The sequence below is a fragment of the Eptatretus burgeri genome, chromosome 1, assembly GCF_056783735.1.
Source record: "Eptatretus burgeri isolate ZD-2024b chromosome 1, Ebu_testis_v1, whole genome shotgun sequence".
Lineage (NCBI taxonomy): Eukaryota > Metazoa > Chordata > Myxini > Myxiniformes > Myxinidae > Eptatretus > Eptatretus burgeri.
Genome location: NC_140961.1, coordinates 5,142,341 through 5,159,840, shown reverse-complemented (window position 1 = coordinate 5,159,840; position 17,500 = coordinate 5,142,341). Strand labels below are relative to the sequence as shown.

General features: G+C 43.7%; 1 protein-coding gene across 2 annotated transcripts in view; it reads right to left on the bottom strand.

The window, feature by feature from the left end:
* LOC147033802 (heparan sulfate glucosamine 3-O-sulfotransferase 1-like) overlaps window positions 1-15,195 on the bottom strand; it is a 170,781-nt gene extending 155,586 nt beyond the window's left edge. The window contains exon 1 of one of the 2 annotated variants that reach the window (XM_085871218.1): window positions 14,827-15,195. The gene's annotated coding sequence lies outside the window, so the exon portion shown is untranslated. The remainder of the gene's footprint in view (window positions 1-14,826) is intronic. The other variant, XM_085871210.1, reaches the window with a different exon arrangement.
* Between the last annotated feature and the right edge of the window lie 2,305 nt (window positions 15,196-17,500).

Genomic DNA, 17,500 nt, shown 5'->3' with positions numbered 1-17,500 from the left:
ACAGAGACAGAGACAGAGACAGAGACAGAGACAGAGACAGAGACAGAGACAGAGACAGAGACAGAGACAGAGAGAGAGAGAGAGAGAGAGAGAGAGAGAGAGAGAGAGAGAGAGAGAGAGAGAGAGAGAGAGAGAGAGAGAGAGAGAGAGAGAGAGAGAGAGAAGTAAACCTGCATGTAAAAGGGTTGGGTTAGGTAGAGTTAATGTGGGATTAACAGATTGCAGATAGAGATGGGGGATGATACGACATGGTGATGTACCGCCAAATTGAAGCCCTGGGGGGAAGAGTGGGATTGAACAGCTTTCGGAAGATGATTCCACAGATGGGAGAAGTGAGGATCAAAAGAGTTGGGATTTGGGGGATTTAACCAGAGGGGGGTTTACTGGAAAAACACATGCATCGTGTAGGAGCTCGAGAGGGTCAAAGGGTTGAGAGAGAGAGAGCAGAGGGAGCTCGCCACTCCCCTCCCCACTCATTTAGTTATCCATCTGCCCCCTCGCTCCATGAAGACGTGCCATTTATAAAACTGTGATGCAATGATAGTTCAGAGGTCCGACTATCTTCCCTCTAAAACATATTTATTTCACGGCAACTTCGCCCCACCTTTCCCCATTCACATGCAATACAATCGACGAGCACTTCTGATGCCATTTCAAAATCTCACTTCTTAAGTCCTTCAACTGCTTTTTTGATTGGACTTAGCAATGGAGAAGCTAATAATTTGTCCATATTGTTGGTGGGGTATAAATATAACAGCTTTATTTAATCGCTGCTGCAACATTAATCATATCTTTACATCGGAATCCATCACTGGTCATGCAAACATATAAACATAGTTTTAATGACTTGGCAAAAGAAAAGGCTTATTAAAGCACACCACAGTAAATGGGCTAAATGGGGTAGCCATAATGAAAGCCATAAAAGGGGCAACAGAGGCAACGTCAGTCGGTTTGTTTTGTTTTCATTATGATTTTTTTTTGTGCTTTCAACTGCTTTGCCCTGAGTTTCAAAGTCTTCCATTTAAAGGCAGAGTTTCGATCCGAAAGACGATTCTTTTTTCAGGCCAACAACGTGCTATAAGCTACAAGGTGCGCCGTTTCTAATGACGGCTATCTGATTGGCCTTTCAAGCAAGCCTCGGAAAAACAAGGCCCTCTCTCTATACCCATCCCACCAACAGCTCTACTGCAAGGCAATTACCAGAAACAGCTGCCTGGGTATTTATCTGCTTCCCGTCCACAAAGACAAAACTCGGATTGTGCATCCACATTCCAGGTGTCGGAACAGTCAGCTGCACAGACACAGAAGCATGATGAATCAAATGGCAATAATCAATAAAATATGCATCTATCAATCATCGACGTGCATTGTATTCCACATGGTGGGTGTGAATGTTCTGGGTAATTAATTTCTCTAGCATGTACTGCTGACAGGATAGATCAGAGATCGTGCAGTGACCTTTGGTCCGTCTCGTGTGGATTCGAGTCTCGTCACAATTATCAACTGCCAACCTGGTGCTTCGCGAGCAGAGTGTGCATCAATGCGTGCGTCTCCCTTCGGAGGTTTGTGGGAGAGTAGGGGGTGGAGGTTGCCTTCTGAAGACAGTCGGCCATTGTGTTCTCTGGGGGAAATTTTAACTTCCTTATGGACATGCTCAATCTCAAAAAACAAAAAGAAAGGAAAAAAACCCCCAAAAATAGAAGAATTCAGGGCAATCTCACTTGACACCATCTTTTGATTTTCTGAAACCCTGCACTTACTTCCGAGCCATCAGTTTATGGCATTCAGCGTGCCCACCTAAACAGTGGAGGTGACCCTGGATACCACAGGCTGGCAGCTCCTTCCATCATGTGTGCTTGTGCACCTATTTCTCCTTCGGCACATTTTCCCTCTGTTGACGCTCTCCTTCCATTGTTATGCTCTTCCATGAGCTTCAACAACTGGATATATATATATATATATATATATATATATATATATATATATATATATATATATATATATATATATATATATATATATATATATATATATATATATATATATATATATATATATAACAAATTTGATTCCCGCTCCTGCACGGCAATGAGCATATGTGTTTGTGCACTCTCTTCTTCCCTCATTCTCATTTTCAACCATTGTAATGCCTCGCACTCTCGCATTTCCAAGCCACATGCCCCGCGTGCATTTGTCTTCTGGTGTAACAAGCCGTAAAGGTGGAAATAATTAGATTTCCAAGTCTTTTGTTTTTCGTCCATTGTGAGTCTATTCCATTTCTGCGTCCTCCATCGCCACGTTCATATGATGTTCTTGTCCTTGATGTCATGTGCAATAATATTCTTCAATAAGCTTTAGTCATTGTTACATGAAAGGCCTAATCCCACCTTGGTGAACCTGCGAAGTGAGATTTTTACAAATATGGGACACCGTTCTATTATAACGGTTATGCGTTTCAATATCGCATGCTTTAATTGAGTGAATTTTAATGATTTTACTTTGATATCGTTCAGCATACGAATATCATCCGGCACCTCATATAAAGGTTTGCTCTCAATGAAACTGATTTATTATTGGGAAATGAAAGAATGAGTACATTTAAGTACAATGAAAACGTTTGCATCACTTAGATGTCATTTCATCTTTTGACTGACTCAAAATGATGTGCAACAAGAAGACAGGTCCTCGGAGAGGACACGGCCCGCAGGCTGGAAGGATAGCCTGGAGGTAGGCCCACTCGCCCCTGAGCTGTCGAGCCTGGGTTCGAATCCCGACCCAGCTACAAATTACCACCCTGATGTTTCGCATGCATGTTGATGGATCAATGTGCGTGCCGTCCTTCGGATGGACGCTAAGCTGGTGTACAGTCTGGCAGCGTCAATTTGTGGATGTGAAAGAACCCATGGTGTCCTTCGCGAAGAATCGGCGAGCTGTTGCCAACACCCTGGCCAAATTACAATTTCTTGCTCTAACGTTCAGGGGGACACAGCATCGGTGGCACAGCCCCGTAGTAAATGATCCTACCCAAAGCTATATGCTGCATACAAAAGAAAAGAAGAACACAGCCCCCATCAGCACCTTAAAAATGTGATATGTAGATTTCATATTTAAATAAATAAATAAATATGTCATCAATTATATAATTAATTAATTTGCAACGATAAATGATTATTAAAAATAAATAAATAAATAAACAATACATTTTGATGATGAAATTTGGAAGCAACCTGATACGACTTGAGGGAGTCTTTCTGATGGCACAATCAATGAAAGACAACATGCTCGATGGCCGCGTCACGCAATGCCTTGGCCTGCCCGTCAAAGATCAGGATGCCATGGGTGACCTTGACATTTTCGACCCCAAGATGGCTCACGGTGTGAGATTGTTTGTAACCATCTTGATACTTATTTATAATAATGTACACAACTCAGAGAAAAGCAGAACATCAGAAAGCTCCATCTCAACCCAGCGGCTTTGTCCCTGACCCGCAAGCATCGGGGTGGAACGGAGTTCCAAACTTTGTCCTTAGCCACACGCAACATGCCAAAATTCATTGAGTGTTGTGGTTCAGGCTTCAATTTGGTAAAAAGAAAAATAGTCAACCAATTTGCATCAAGCAAATGTCAAATACAAACAATAACCTTTTCGTATTCTTCAGGCAAATTTAGTTTCTATTGTTTGCTTTTCTCGTACTCACAATATTTCCATGCCCTCTGAGCTGCCACCCGATCACCATATGTCCAATAAATTGTGCTTTGTTCTCCTCTGCCTTTGGCTGTGCTTGCAAGGCTCAGCTGTTTAGTACTTTGGAAGCAATTTGTCCAGCATTTGAAATGACCGTGGAGACCAAATGAGAAGTATCTGTGTGCGTTTATGTGGTTCCAGACACCGTATTTCCAAAAAAGGAATTGGAGCAACAATTTTTTCCCAATGGTAAATACCAACGTTGAAAATCCACAATGGCCAGGACATCGTCTCGAGCTGAAGGCCATCAAACCCACTCCAGGAAGTTGTGCAATGTCGTTTGAGAGTCGGAGTCATAACATACAATCCACTATTGGAGCTGCACTGTGAAGCTGCAGTATCGTGCAATATTACACCTGAATGTCAAACAACATTACAGTCCAGCAAACAAACATTAGGTATGAAAGCTTGATCCAGCAAACCAGCATAAGGTATGAAACCTCGGTCCACAAACCAACATTAGTTCTGAAACCTCGGTCCACAAACCAGCATTAGGTATGAAAGCTCGGTCCACAAACCAACATTAGGTATGAATCCTTGGTCCACAAACCAACATGAGGTATGAAGGCTCGGTCCACTAAACCAACATTAGGTATGAAAGCTCGGTCCACAAACCAACATTAGGTATGAAAGCTCGGTCCACAAACCAACATTAGGTATGAAAGCTCGGTCCACAAACCAACATTAGGTATGAAAGCTCGGTCCACAAACCAACATTAGGTATGAAAGCTCGGTCCACAAACCAAGATTAGGTATGAAAGCTCGGTCCACAAACCAACATTAGGTATGAAAGCTCGGTCCACAAACCAACATTAGGTATGAAAGCTCGGTCCACCAAACCAACATTAGGTATGAAAGCTCGGTCCACCAAACCAACATTAGGTCTGAAAGCTCGGTCCACTAAACCAACATTCGGTCTGAAAGCTCGGTCTAGCAAACTCGCATTAGGTATGAAAGCTAGGTCCACCAAACCAAGATTAGGTATGAAATCTCGGTCCACTAACCCAACATTAGGTCTGAAAGCTCGGTCCACAAACCAACATTAGGTATGAAAGCTCGGTCCACAAACCAACATTAGGTATGAAAGCTCGGTCCACAAACCAACATTAGGTATGAAAGCTCGGTCCACAAACCAACATTAGGTATGAAAGCTTGGTCCACAAACCAACATTAGGTATGAAAGCTCGGTCCACAAACCAACATTAGGTATGAAAGCTCGGTCCACCAAACCAACATTAGGTATGAAAGCTCGGTCCACCAAACCAACATTAGGTCTGAAAGCTCGGTCCACTAAACCAACATTCGGTCTGAAAGCTCGGTCTAGCAAACTCGCATTAGGTATGAAAGCTAGGTCCACCAAACCAAGATTAGGTATGAAATCTCGGTCCACTAACCCAACATTAGGTCTGAAAGCTCGGTCCACCAAACCAGGATTAGGTATGAAAGCTCGGTCCACCAAACCAACATTAGGTCTGAAAGCTAGGTCCACAAACCAACATTAGGTATGAAAGCTCGGTCCACTAAACCAACATTAGGTATGAAAGCTCGGTCCACAAACCAACATTAGGTATGAAAGCTCGGTCCACAAACCAACATTAGGTATGAAAGCTCGGTCCACTAAACCAACATTCGGTCTGAAAGCTCGGTCTAGCAAACTCGCATTAGGTATGAAAGCTAGGTCCACCAAACCAAGATTAGGTATGAAATCTCGGTCCACTAACCCAACATTAGGTCTGAAAGCTCGGTCCACCAAACCAGGATTAGGTATGAAAGCTCGGTCCACCAAACCAACATTAGGTCTGAAAGCGAGGTCCACCAAACCAAGATTAGGTATGAAAGCTCGGTCCACTAAACCAACATTAGGTCTGAAAGCTAGGTCCACTAAACCAACATTAGGTCTGAAAGCTCGGTCCACTAAACCAACATTAGGTCTGAAAGCTCGGTCCACTAAACCAGCATTAGGTATGAAAGTTAGGTCCACTAAACCAGCATTTGTTATGAAAGCTCAGTCCACCAAAACAACATTAGGTATGAAAGCTCGGTCCAGCAAACCAACATTAAGCATTGGTCAGACTTACGTAAGCACCATTAGAAATTGCATAAACAGCTGTGAACCAATGGCCATGAACATTTTCTTCCTATCCCAGCAATATTGGTACAATTCTATTGTTGGCCCATCCCTATTCTGAATGCCGCACCTAACAGTGTGAAACCCTTATTATGGAACAGTTCCAAGAAGATGATGTTGGTGTTGAAGATTTTGTCACAATTACGCACACTGTGTTTTCAAACAGAATCTGAGTGGGTTGTCACACATTCCTTGTGAAGGACAATGTGAAATACATCTTGCTCTTGGTCAGATACACATGATGTGCAAGTGTGTGCAAAAGCTCACGTGTGATTGTCACCATCTTATAAAATCATAGGTACACCCCACATGGGCTGGCAATAAAGTCTCCAGAGATAGGCACAACTCCCCTCTGAGCTGTCTCGACTGGGTTTGAACCTCAAGCCAGCTATAAACTGTCACCCTGGTGTTTCGCAGGAAGGGCGAGGCATCAATGCGTGTGCCATTCCTTAAATGGATGATAAACTTGGTGTCCCGTCTGCCAGCATTAGTCAGTGGACGTGAAAGACCGCATAAGCCTTGTGTTGGCTTAACAGTTAAGGTGACTGGCTTAAGATCTTATTGTCTCGAGTTTGAGTTCCTGCCACCCGTTGAACTAACACCATGTGGGATTGACTCAACCCGTCATCGTTCCGAGTTCGGCAAAATGAGTACCAGTGTACGCAATGGGAATAGAGGGCACTGCATCAGCGGCACAGCCGTGCCCCGAGAAAATGATGCAACCAGCATCATTCAACAGGGTGCCCATGATCGCTCCAGACCCCATGGGTGTCCTTCAATAAGAGTTGGCGAGTTATTGGCAGTACCATGAACAAAATATATATTCCCACCCCAGCATACTTAGTCGAATGTCAAGCCAGGCCAGCTGGTTTGTGAAAGACTTGAACCAGATACTTTCCCCGGCAAACCCCACAAGAATGTGGGAATACGGCCATTAAAGAAAAAAGAAAAAGCACATCCTACGCCATAAAGAAGTTCGCAGACAAACTCGGTCATGTAGAAATATCTACATCCTCACGAGGAGTTCAAAATCTCTCTCAACCTCGTCCCTGAGCCACCCTTTAGTGCGTTGAAACAAAACGCACTTTCTTGTTTTGCTTCCATGATGCTTGTAAGAGTGCTTCCAAACATCAAACACCACCCAAAATGATGCAACTAACCACAACTCCCACGCACTTTGTTCCCACATACTAAAAAGACGCTCCTCGCTGGTAAAATCTCCCGTAACCCCGCGCTCCTCCTTGCATGTGGGTAATCAATTCAAATGGAAACCACATCCGAACCGATCTCGAAGTGGAAGCTCAGCATCGCGGAGCCCTCAGGAGGCCAACGTTGGATTTGTAGACTTTGTAGGCAAAAGGAATTTGGAAAGCATCCAGAGTTCTGATCCAAAAGCACGCTCTTTGTGAAAGGAAATCCGTGATATTAAAGCAGCAATCTCGATCCCAGATTATGTGCGGTGATGTTTAACAGCTCATGCACTCAGCTCCTCTACCCACCAACCTATGCACCCTGTAATTGTTTGCATTATTACTCTGAATCGAAAAATAAAAATAAAATAAAAAACACAATTTGTTGGATGTCCTCATCACAGAGTCGAAACTCGAAACTGGACCCTATTGGAGCCTCCTTAATGGCACGCCTGGCACAAATCCGGGCGATGATCAAAATCAGAATACCATCATATTTGTGTTCCTCCAATTGCTCAGAAAGGTTTTGACAGATGTGTATTTCCTGTTGTACCGACCTGGGACAGACAGGAAGTTCGTTAAGCCATATCCAAATAGCAATGGATTCCTTTAGAAAACCTGGAAATAGCCTCGAGGATTTGCCAGCTGTTTGAAGTGCACACTCAATTAAGCAAACACTTATTCAAAAGTCAGATAATGCTTGTGTGATGCATCAAACCTCGACAGGTATTCATGTCAATGAGAATGTTACAAATGAGTCGAAGATCCACGGTGGGAGTGTCAAACTGTAAAGACAAGAATAACAAGAAGAATAAGATGTTGTTGTCACTGTCCAACTGCCGACCAGTTTGACTTGGCTTGGGCCCTGGCTTGAGGCCTTTACGGAGTTATCCGCAAAATGGCGTCAGCATGGGAACAAAAGAGTGCGACTTGATAACTTCCTGGAGCCCTTTGTAGCATCGAGATCTCGTCTTTCTTCACTGGCAGAATGAAAGGAGTAACAGGCTCAGCACACTGTGCAAAAGACGATGCAATCTTGGAGTGTTGGCATCGAAAGCGTTACATTTTGGGGCAACCGTCACATGACCCGAAGACAAACAGGCTCCCTCGGTGTTCTCTGCTGGGAACCAATTTACGGGCTCGTGCTGTCTTGCTCAAACATAAAAATCCTCCATCTTCTCCCCGGCAAAACCACAGGTAATGAAATTCCAATGAGTCCACAGAAGAAGGTGGCATCGTCTGGGGGAAGTGGTACAACCGCTGCACAAAAACTGGATGCCCCGTCTAGGCGATCATTTCTTGTTTTGTCATACGATCTGAACTGGTCTCATATTGGAGGCTCACTATTTGTCGAGCCACACGGTGGTTATGGAAGTAGAAGAGTCCAAATTAGGGAGGGTGGTCAATTCTATACTCAACCCATACAGAGAACTTCGGGTTTGGCCAAGGTTCCAATTCAAAGGCTTCCCTTTGCCTGGTTTTCAAGATGTTGTAAACATATATTTCATTCTACATTGTTTGTTTTATTGAGATGTGCATTAGATCACCAGATGGCCTTTGAACAACACTATCAATGGATGAAGTGGACATTAGGCATGTTGAAAACAACTTATTGTGAGGTTGAGTTCGATTCCTCATCGATACCAATAAAACTGCCATCTGGTGCGGAGTGGAGCTGCGGCCAAGAGACATCTAAGCATACCCCGAAAGCAGTCATGATGACTTTGTCCATAGATCCGCTACAAGGTCCCAGGACCACCATCCTTTAGGTCAGACAAAGCTGGATGCCTAGAATCAAACATGGATTGTAAAGACATCAAAAAATGCCTGGACAAATCCGAATTTCTTTTACATTGGTTGAGTGCAGGGGTTTTTTTTTTCCCTTGTTAAAATAATAAGGATGGAACCTGTACACATATTGCTTTCAATACACATAACTAGTAGATATGAATATACTTTTATATGAATTACGAGGTCATTATTATACGATGGTGAAAATAACACATATATCGGATTTTGACCAGGGATTCCTACGTCCTGAGCTATGTGCTCAGATAGGAATTCCATGCAAGTCAACTCGATGACCTGAACCACCCTAATGAGGGACATCAAAACATGTATTCATCAAAAAATATATATATAATAATAATAATAATAATAACTTTGGTGACCACATGATGCTCTGTTGGTGAACCCTGAACAAGCCGACGCGACAAGTATGGTATCAATTTGGGTGTGTAAAGGGTTAATTATATTTTTCTCATATCATTTGTTTATTTGCATTGAAATATGAAATTTCATGAATCATGAAACATTTGGTTTAAAAAGGAATTTGTTTTTTTCCTTCCCTTGGTCATGGCGCATGGAAAAAAAAAAAGAAAACAAAAAAGGAAGATAATTATGCCATTACGAATGAGAGAAAATGAAAAACACGAGGGTTGGTTATGCAACCAGAACAAATGAGTGGTCCAATTAAAAGGTGGAAGAGGCAAAACCAAAAGGAAATCATCACATGTCTACAAGCAAAAATAAATAAATAAAAAAATCCATGCAGTCAATAATGATGAGAACAAATTTAATAATTATAATACATCGAATATCAAACCTAATTAAGAGGATATGCCTCTCACATGAGCTGAAAGTCCGAGGTGGCTGGCTGGATAAGGCCATCGTCACATCTGAGACTTTGTTCAGAGCCGACTTCAATAGCGATGTCTCGGACTAAGATTTCACTGACTTATAGATTATTAAACCGGAGTTGCAGCTCAAGTTATTGAACTAATGTGCAAAACAAATGTTAATACCAACGATGAGGACCTCATGATGATCAAAGGAGGATCGGGACCAATAACGAACGCCATATTGTACCCGGGATGGTAAGACAGTTTGACAACACAATCAGCCGTCGAAAGGTCAACGCAGATGCTGAGACAAAGTGCACGGCATTAGAACATAACCACAAGAGCAGGGTTTTTATTACCTCTCCATCGGAATGATAAAAACGAAGATCTTTCCCTTTGTGCGGATGGAATGATGACGTATGGCAAAGACACTTCAATGGAGGCAACAATAGATTTGTTGGACAGAGTGAGCACGAAGGTCCACATTGAAGGTGGTAACCATGCACATAGGGGTGGTCGAGTGAGTGAGGACGATGGATTAGCATCCCACTGAAGGCAGAAGCGTCGAGGGTTTATGGATTATAATGTTCTGGAAACTAGGAGAATCCAATCTTGGGAGGATTGGCATGTGGTGATATCGATTGAAAACCCAGCTTGCTCAATAATGACCTTGAGGGACATGATATGCACTTCCGACTCTGCCTTCTTTGGCCTGCATGTGATGCTAGCTCATGCATGGTCATTGACTCTCTGTACACTCGCAAAACTGAAATGCCACTCAATAAAAAGGGCGTCACCACTCAATAACCTCAATAAGTAAATAAATAGAAAAGAAAAATCATGGCCAGAAGGTCCACCATGGAGAAGTTAAAGCATTGATGTAGAAACGGAACAGGAAATAGTGCCAAGAAAAAGATACCCTTGAAATTGCAACAAAGACAACAACTAACTTACACATCGTTGTGGATCTGAAATTTGGCCTTTAAATCCAGAAACAAGGTGAACCAAAGGACGATACAGCTGGTACAGGACAGCTGAGCATCACACAACGACAGATGTGCAAGAGTTGTCCAGAAAGTTCCATAAACTCATGTTTACAGGTACTTCATCAACCTACAGGGGCTGGCAGCATCGCCTACAGGTATGCACACTCGATTCTGAACTGCCGAGCCTGGGTTCGAATGTCGACACCTATAAACCATCATCCTGGTGTTTCGCAGGCACGGCCAGGTTTCAACATGTGCGCTCCGTCCCAAAGAAGATCTTAAAGCTGGAGGACCGGCTGCCAGCAATAATCATTGGGAGACCTTCGAGATCCGTAGATGATCACATGTCAAAATATGTACAAAAACATATATCAGTGTCTTTCCCGAAGAGGAGGTGAGTCATCGTGGGAACTTTGAACAAATTACGAATTCCTGCCCAAATCACCTTCAGTCGAATGTTCGGCCTGGCTTGCCGGTTCGTGAAAGACTTGGGCCAAAAACGCTAGCTGGCCGACTCCACAAGGAGGTGTGAATGACTGGGGCCATTAAAGAAGTAGTAATAGTAGTCGTACTACGAGTAAAAGATAACAACATAACTTTGTAAAGAAATGTTTAAAAACTTTGGCCTTTGTTGGACTATTAATTATTGTGCATTTCATTTGTTGAACCTTCCGAACACTCCTCGTGAATACATTGGAACATGGATCATATGTGATCAGGTGATCAGAATTTTATGAGCATGAATGGTTTCCAGTGATATTTGAACTTTTACACAACTAGTACAACCACAGACTCTGATAGACGATGACAATGAACAATTCCTCCCCGAGATGGTCCCTCTCTGACACGGGTGGTCACTCTTCAATGTTGAGGGTGTGACCTGCAGATTGCCGAGCACTGGGATGTTCGATTTATCCTGTGCACCGTCTCAACCCTCAGTTGTATCGATCAGCACGACCACCAGGTGTATACACAATGTTCCACGACAGAGCATGATCGATGGATTCTGCTGCTCATGTAGTACACGATGGATATCTTGGAAAGGGAGCCCTCATGATTCAAAAGTCAATAAAACCAAGCAATACGTTTTACGTACATGACAGGTAGGCAAGCTGGTTCAGGATAGGTCGGTACAAGGAAAGAGAACCGACACATACATTCGGCAGGTCAAACGATTGGCAGCATCCGATCGTGCCGGTGTTTGAAAGTGATCAGATCTGATGAAAATTGCTCAAATTATGAGGGGGGTGAGGGTGAATACATGAATATGTGTGGTGTGCAGAAGCTTTTGAGCAAAGGTTAAACATGTAAAAGTACTGTGCAGGTGGATTGGGAGTGGGATGAGGAGGGGGTGGGGTGGGAGCAGGGGAGATGGGGTCGAGTAAGTAGCTAACTTACAATATCATCACTAAAAAGGTGCAGAGTCTGACTGGCAGAATGGCAGAGAGGTATGACGCTCACTCTAAGCTATCTAGACTGGGTTTGATTCCCGACCCAAAGATATAAACTGTCATCCTGATGTTTCACAGGCAGGGTGATTCGTCAACGCATGCACACTCCCTCGGACGGACGTTAAACTAGAAAATGCTGTGCCCTGTTTGCTGGAATTATTCGGCGGACGTTAAATATCCCATGGTGTCCTTCATAAAGAGTCGGTAAGCTATCGCCGGCACCGTGAACAAATTACAAATTCCTGCCCTAACCTCAATCGAACGTCAGGCCTGGCCAGCCGGTTCGTGAACGTCTTGGGCCAAGTTTCCCCACTCTCCCAACCCCACAAAAACGTGGGAATTTTTTTTAGCCATTAAAGAAGAAGAAAGTGCAAAGGGAATGTAATCGATCATCGAAAATAATTAGGGTTCTTTGTGACGCAAGACATCCATTGTGATGATGATAAGCAATTCTCTTTCCTTGCTCATTGCAGGAGAACTACACGTGACTCGAGAGATAATGGGCAGGTTGTTCAAAAGCTGGACGGACTTGTAATGATTGACTGTATTATTATAGAACAGGTGCAAATGTAAATCCTTCACACCGAGGTAACAGCACAATGGGCAGAAGCATGGTGCCATCGGACCTCACCCATTATAAAGGGACGACGACGAGGACAACAACTCGCGATTAATATAGCCAACTCGTTTTCACGCTAATGGCCGAATTCATTGCAAGGAGGAAAAAAAAGTTGTCAAACACAAAGTGTTGGGAATTATTTATTTTCACATCACGTCACGTGGAGGAAGTGAAACGAAAAGGTTGTTGCTCTCGTGTAGCTACTATTTGGAAACAAATATTATGGAATAGTGGTTGAGTTTGAAATGGAACACAATGAAGGGGTTTGGCAGGAGGGTTTGGAAGCATCTCGTAAATGTAAGTTTGCAAATAATATTTGTTGTCTTACATCATGAAAGGGGAAGTCGCCAGGATGGATCCGCATTGAGGGTGAGAAGTGCTGGATGCCGGTTGATGGGTGGCCAGCATGGTCACACCGCGGGAGTTGACCAAGAACGTAACTCGACGACATTTGGGATGTGTAAATGCTCCACCCAAACTCATTCGCAGCAGGAGGAAAAAGGGGCCCTGGACTCATCCAACAGGCTATTGGGGAGAAGACCACTGGAAACCTAAAATCTCACGATTTGCTTCGGGAAAGCCTTGGTCTCCCCCTCCTTCATTGCTCTCCCACAATTCCACCCCACCTCGTTCCTGTCCCCAATCTTTTATCTCCCCCAATAGACTGTTGGTGCAAGACGCGCAGGTCCACGATCAATATACTCTTCAAGACCCCGCGTGTGCGCCGTTTCACGCTCCATAACCCATTCCAGGTATTATGCTTGCAGGTCCAGCGGCCGCTCGTCCTCCTCGGAGGCGTGCAGAGTAGTAAAAGGGTTTCTAAATCGGGCACAGGCTGGTGGCAAACGAGCGGAGTGGAGATCACACGACATCATGATCGCCTTGGATGGATCCTCCGCACGAATGAAGAGGCTCCGCTCATGAGCCCTCGGAGCTCGGCGCATACCCCCGACGGGCTAGCAAAGTCCCCGCGACTGTGTAATGGCATCGCTCGGAGGATCGGACTGTGAAACTGTATCTAATTAAAATAATAAATGGCTCCTTTGTGCCACCAGGATGACAAAATGCATAACATGACCGAGTTCAAAATAACAAAGAAAGTTTCAAGGCAGCCCCAGGCAACCCCCTGCAACATATTACCAGGCTGAATGAGCCTTGCCCCTGGAAGCACAGAAAGAGAGAGGGAGAGAGGGAGAGAGGGAGAGAGGGAGAGAGGGAGAGAGGGAGAGAGGGAGAGAGGGAGAGAGGGAGAGAGGGAGAGAGGGAGAGAGGGAGAGAGGGAGAGAGGGAGAGAGGGAGAGAGGGAGAGAGGGAGAGAGGGAGAGAGGGAGAGAGGGAGAGAGGGAGAGAGGGAGAGAGGGAGAGAGGGAGAGAGGGAGAGAGGGAGAGAGGGAGAGAGGGAGAGAGGGAGAGAGAGAGAGAGAGAGAGAGAGAGAGAGAGAGAGAGAGAGAGAGAGAGAGAGAGAGAATTTTCAACACATACACATCCGTACTCAAACCGAATGCTAATTGCACTTCTTGAGGCGGGAATCCATAAACTCGCTTTTGGCCTTTTCCTGCATAGTCGTGGGAAATGGCGTTTTAAATCAAGCTCCATTTAAAACTGAACCCAAGCACCATGCTCGCTGGCATGAAGGTTGGTTAGGAAAAGCTCTCTCTCGAATGCACCATTGTTTTACCATTGTTGTAATTACGCATAAAGGTGTGCAACAAAACTTCCACTGTGCGATTATGACGTCAGAAAGCATGCGCGTCCGATGTCACGGCCTCGTGAACATTTAATGTATTGTTATGGTTGATGAGATGAGAAATCCCCACCCCCTCCATGACCATGTTGTTTCACTTTAATGGTCGCCCGTCATCATAGACATTAAATCAGGAGTTTGAGGAACCTCTGACATCGTCGCGGTTTATCAATTATGCATCTCTAACTAGGAGTAACCTCCTACCAGGAACTTCGAAGAAGCTTTCATGAAGGCATTGAATACTATCAACAATAACGACAATCTCGCTGGACCCTGGAAAAAAAACCCTGGGGCAAGGCACAATGTGCATCAAACAAGTGACATCTCAAACTGGAACTCACCCTCGAAGCTGGTGAAGGAGAGATTCGATTGATGAAAACAGACAGATGGAGGAACTAAAAAAAATCAAATAAATAAATAAAAGAGAAAAAACGGGGGGAGGAGGTTGCGAGAATATCAGGCTCGCGGTCTCGAGGAGGATGCGACACAGGAGCGCATCGCGTGCGCCCGATTCCCACGATGCGCTGCCGTAGTCTGCTGGCGCCGTGATGCGCTGAATAAAATATGCCTTACAAAGCGTTATTTTACTCCTCTATCGCTCTTCCTCTGAATCTCACCCCCATCAGAGCCTCCAACGCCCTGGTGGCTGTTAAATGGAAAGAACCCGAGACAGGTCCGCGCATGCCTGCGCCCCTTCCTTCTCTCCCTTTTTATTACGATCACTCTCTCCAAGGTTCTCATGACTCCGCCCTCGCTCCGCCCTTTCTCCGCCTAAGGCCAACACAGCTGGGACAGGCTGCCCAATCCGCATCCGCTTAAATTTCATGGAAAGAGCTTCAGATCGGAGAGAAGTGCCGATCTTTGGAGCTTCTTTTATCCAGAGCTGAGGAGTTGCTTGAAGTCGATTTGGACTCTGTGTCTCTGACCTCATGGTCCTTATACCCTGGTCGAACTGCCATTGCAATTAGCAGAAAGCACATTCAATGCTTGGTTTCTTTCCTGAGAGAATAAACAACAGCAGAAAGTGCCAGGTCTTATCAGTAAGTCCTTGGATTAACAACATTCAGCAATGCAAGACAGGATGGTGTAGAGATAGCACAATCAACTTTGAGCTGTCTAGTCTGGGTTTGATTCCCGAGCAAATTATCAACTGTCCGATTGGAGCTTCACAAGCAGGTTGCTATATAACGGTGCTGTATGTCAGGTGGACGGTAATCCAGATGCTCCATCTGCTAGCATGAGCTGGTGGACGTTATAGATCCCACTGTACATTTGACAAAGAGGTGCATTATCGCCAGCAACCTGGAACAATTACCAAGTTCTTGCCTAAATCACCTTCAGTAGAATGCCAAGCCTGGCCCAGCCAGTTCATGAAAGACTTGGGGTAAATACCTTTCCCCAGCTGACCCCTTAAATCGGTGGGAAATAATATTGTGGCTTTTAAAGAAGTAGTAATCCACAGTTTCAATTGAATAGTTGAGTTGAAAAATATCAAAAAGCAAGTCACCGGGATAGTTTTTACATTTGACCACAGGCAGGGTAGCAATCGCCTTGTACGTGTTTGCAAAAGAAAAATGGATCATTCATCAATTCCTTGTTGTACAAAAAACATACAATTAGAGAGTTTATAGAACACCTTACCCCATGAAGTCTTGAGAAAAAAAAATGGACATGGGCACGGTTTGCAAGCATCAAATTTGATTGGTTGTGATAACATAAAATGCCTTAATATCTTGTCCAATTACTGCTAAACGGAAGGGTTTTCAAAATGACAAAAAGGTGATTTATGTTCGACAGGATTCAATCGTTTTTTATCCAATTAATTTTAAATAAAACAAGTGAAAAAAAAGATATAAAATGTCATAACCCCCATTGTTTTAATAATTTTCCTGGATGGCGTTAAAGGGCTAGCTCATATTTATGTACAACAAAAAATGACCGCCAGTCTAACAGTCAGCCATCTTTGATCAGATCGCAAAATAAAGTGACGTACTTATGTGAGCCATCATTCGTTATCTGTGCACCAAATTTGAACAACATCCGTAAATGGTTGTCCAAGAAATGGTTGAGGATGTGATCGATAGCGGGTTATTTTTCAACTAAAATGGCGCCAGTCCACGATATTGGATCTGATGTCGAAAATAAAATGATGCACATCATTCATTATCTGTGTGCCAAGTTGGAATAACATCAGTAAACGCATGTCCAGGAAATGATTGAGGACCTGTTCAACATTGGGGTTTTTTTTCAACTAAAATGGCTGCCGATCTACCAGTTGGTCATATTTGATCAGATAACAAAATAAAGTGAGGAGAATGTGTATGCTATCATTTACTGTGCTTGTGCCAAGTTTGAATAAAATCAGAACATGCATATCAGAGAAATGGTTGGGAACACCTTGAAGTAACAAAATGGCTGCCAGTTGGCCATCTTGAATCTGATCTCGAAAAAAAAAATGACGTGTTTATTTGAGCTATCATTAATTATCTGTGTGCCAAGTTTGAACAAATCGGGAAATGCATGTCCAAGAAATGGTTGCGGAGGTACGCACGCACGTGAAAATCAAGATTCAACCCATAAGCCCCCGTTTCAGACCAAGTCCAATGGGGGTTAGCAAAGATTTTAAAGGTCGTCGAAAAAAACACATCAAGAAGTTTACCGCCATTGATTTCGTGTCTTTTGGGGAAAATTTCGTGTCTTTTCACTCTATATACATAACTTGTCACATGAGTTATTAACCTCCGCCATCGAAGATGGACGGAGGTTACTGTTTTCACCCCTGTCTGTTTGTTTGTAAACTGTATTATGGAAAAACTCCTGGATGGATTTCGACGAAACTTGGTGGGGGGGATTAGGTATGGTCCAAGGATCATGCCATTAGATTTTGGACTTGGTCCAAAGTCCAATATGGCTGCTATGGTGGCCCTTTTGAAAAAATATTTGAATTTTTGTTTTTGCATTTCTACATGTTTTAAGTGATTTCCAACAACAACAAAAAAAATTGTTAGAGAAAAA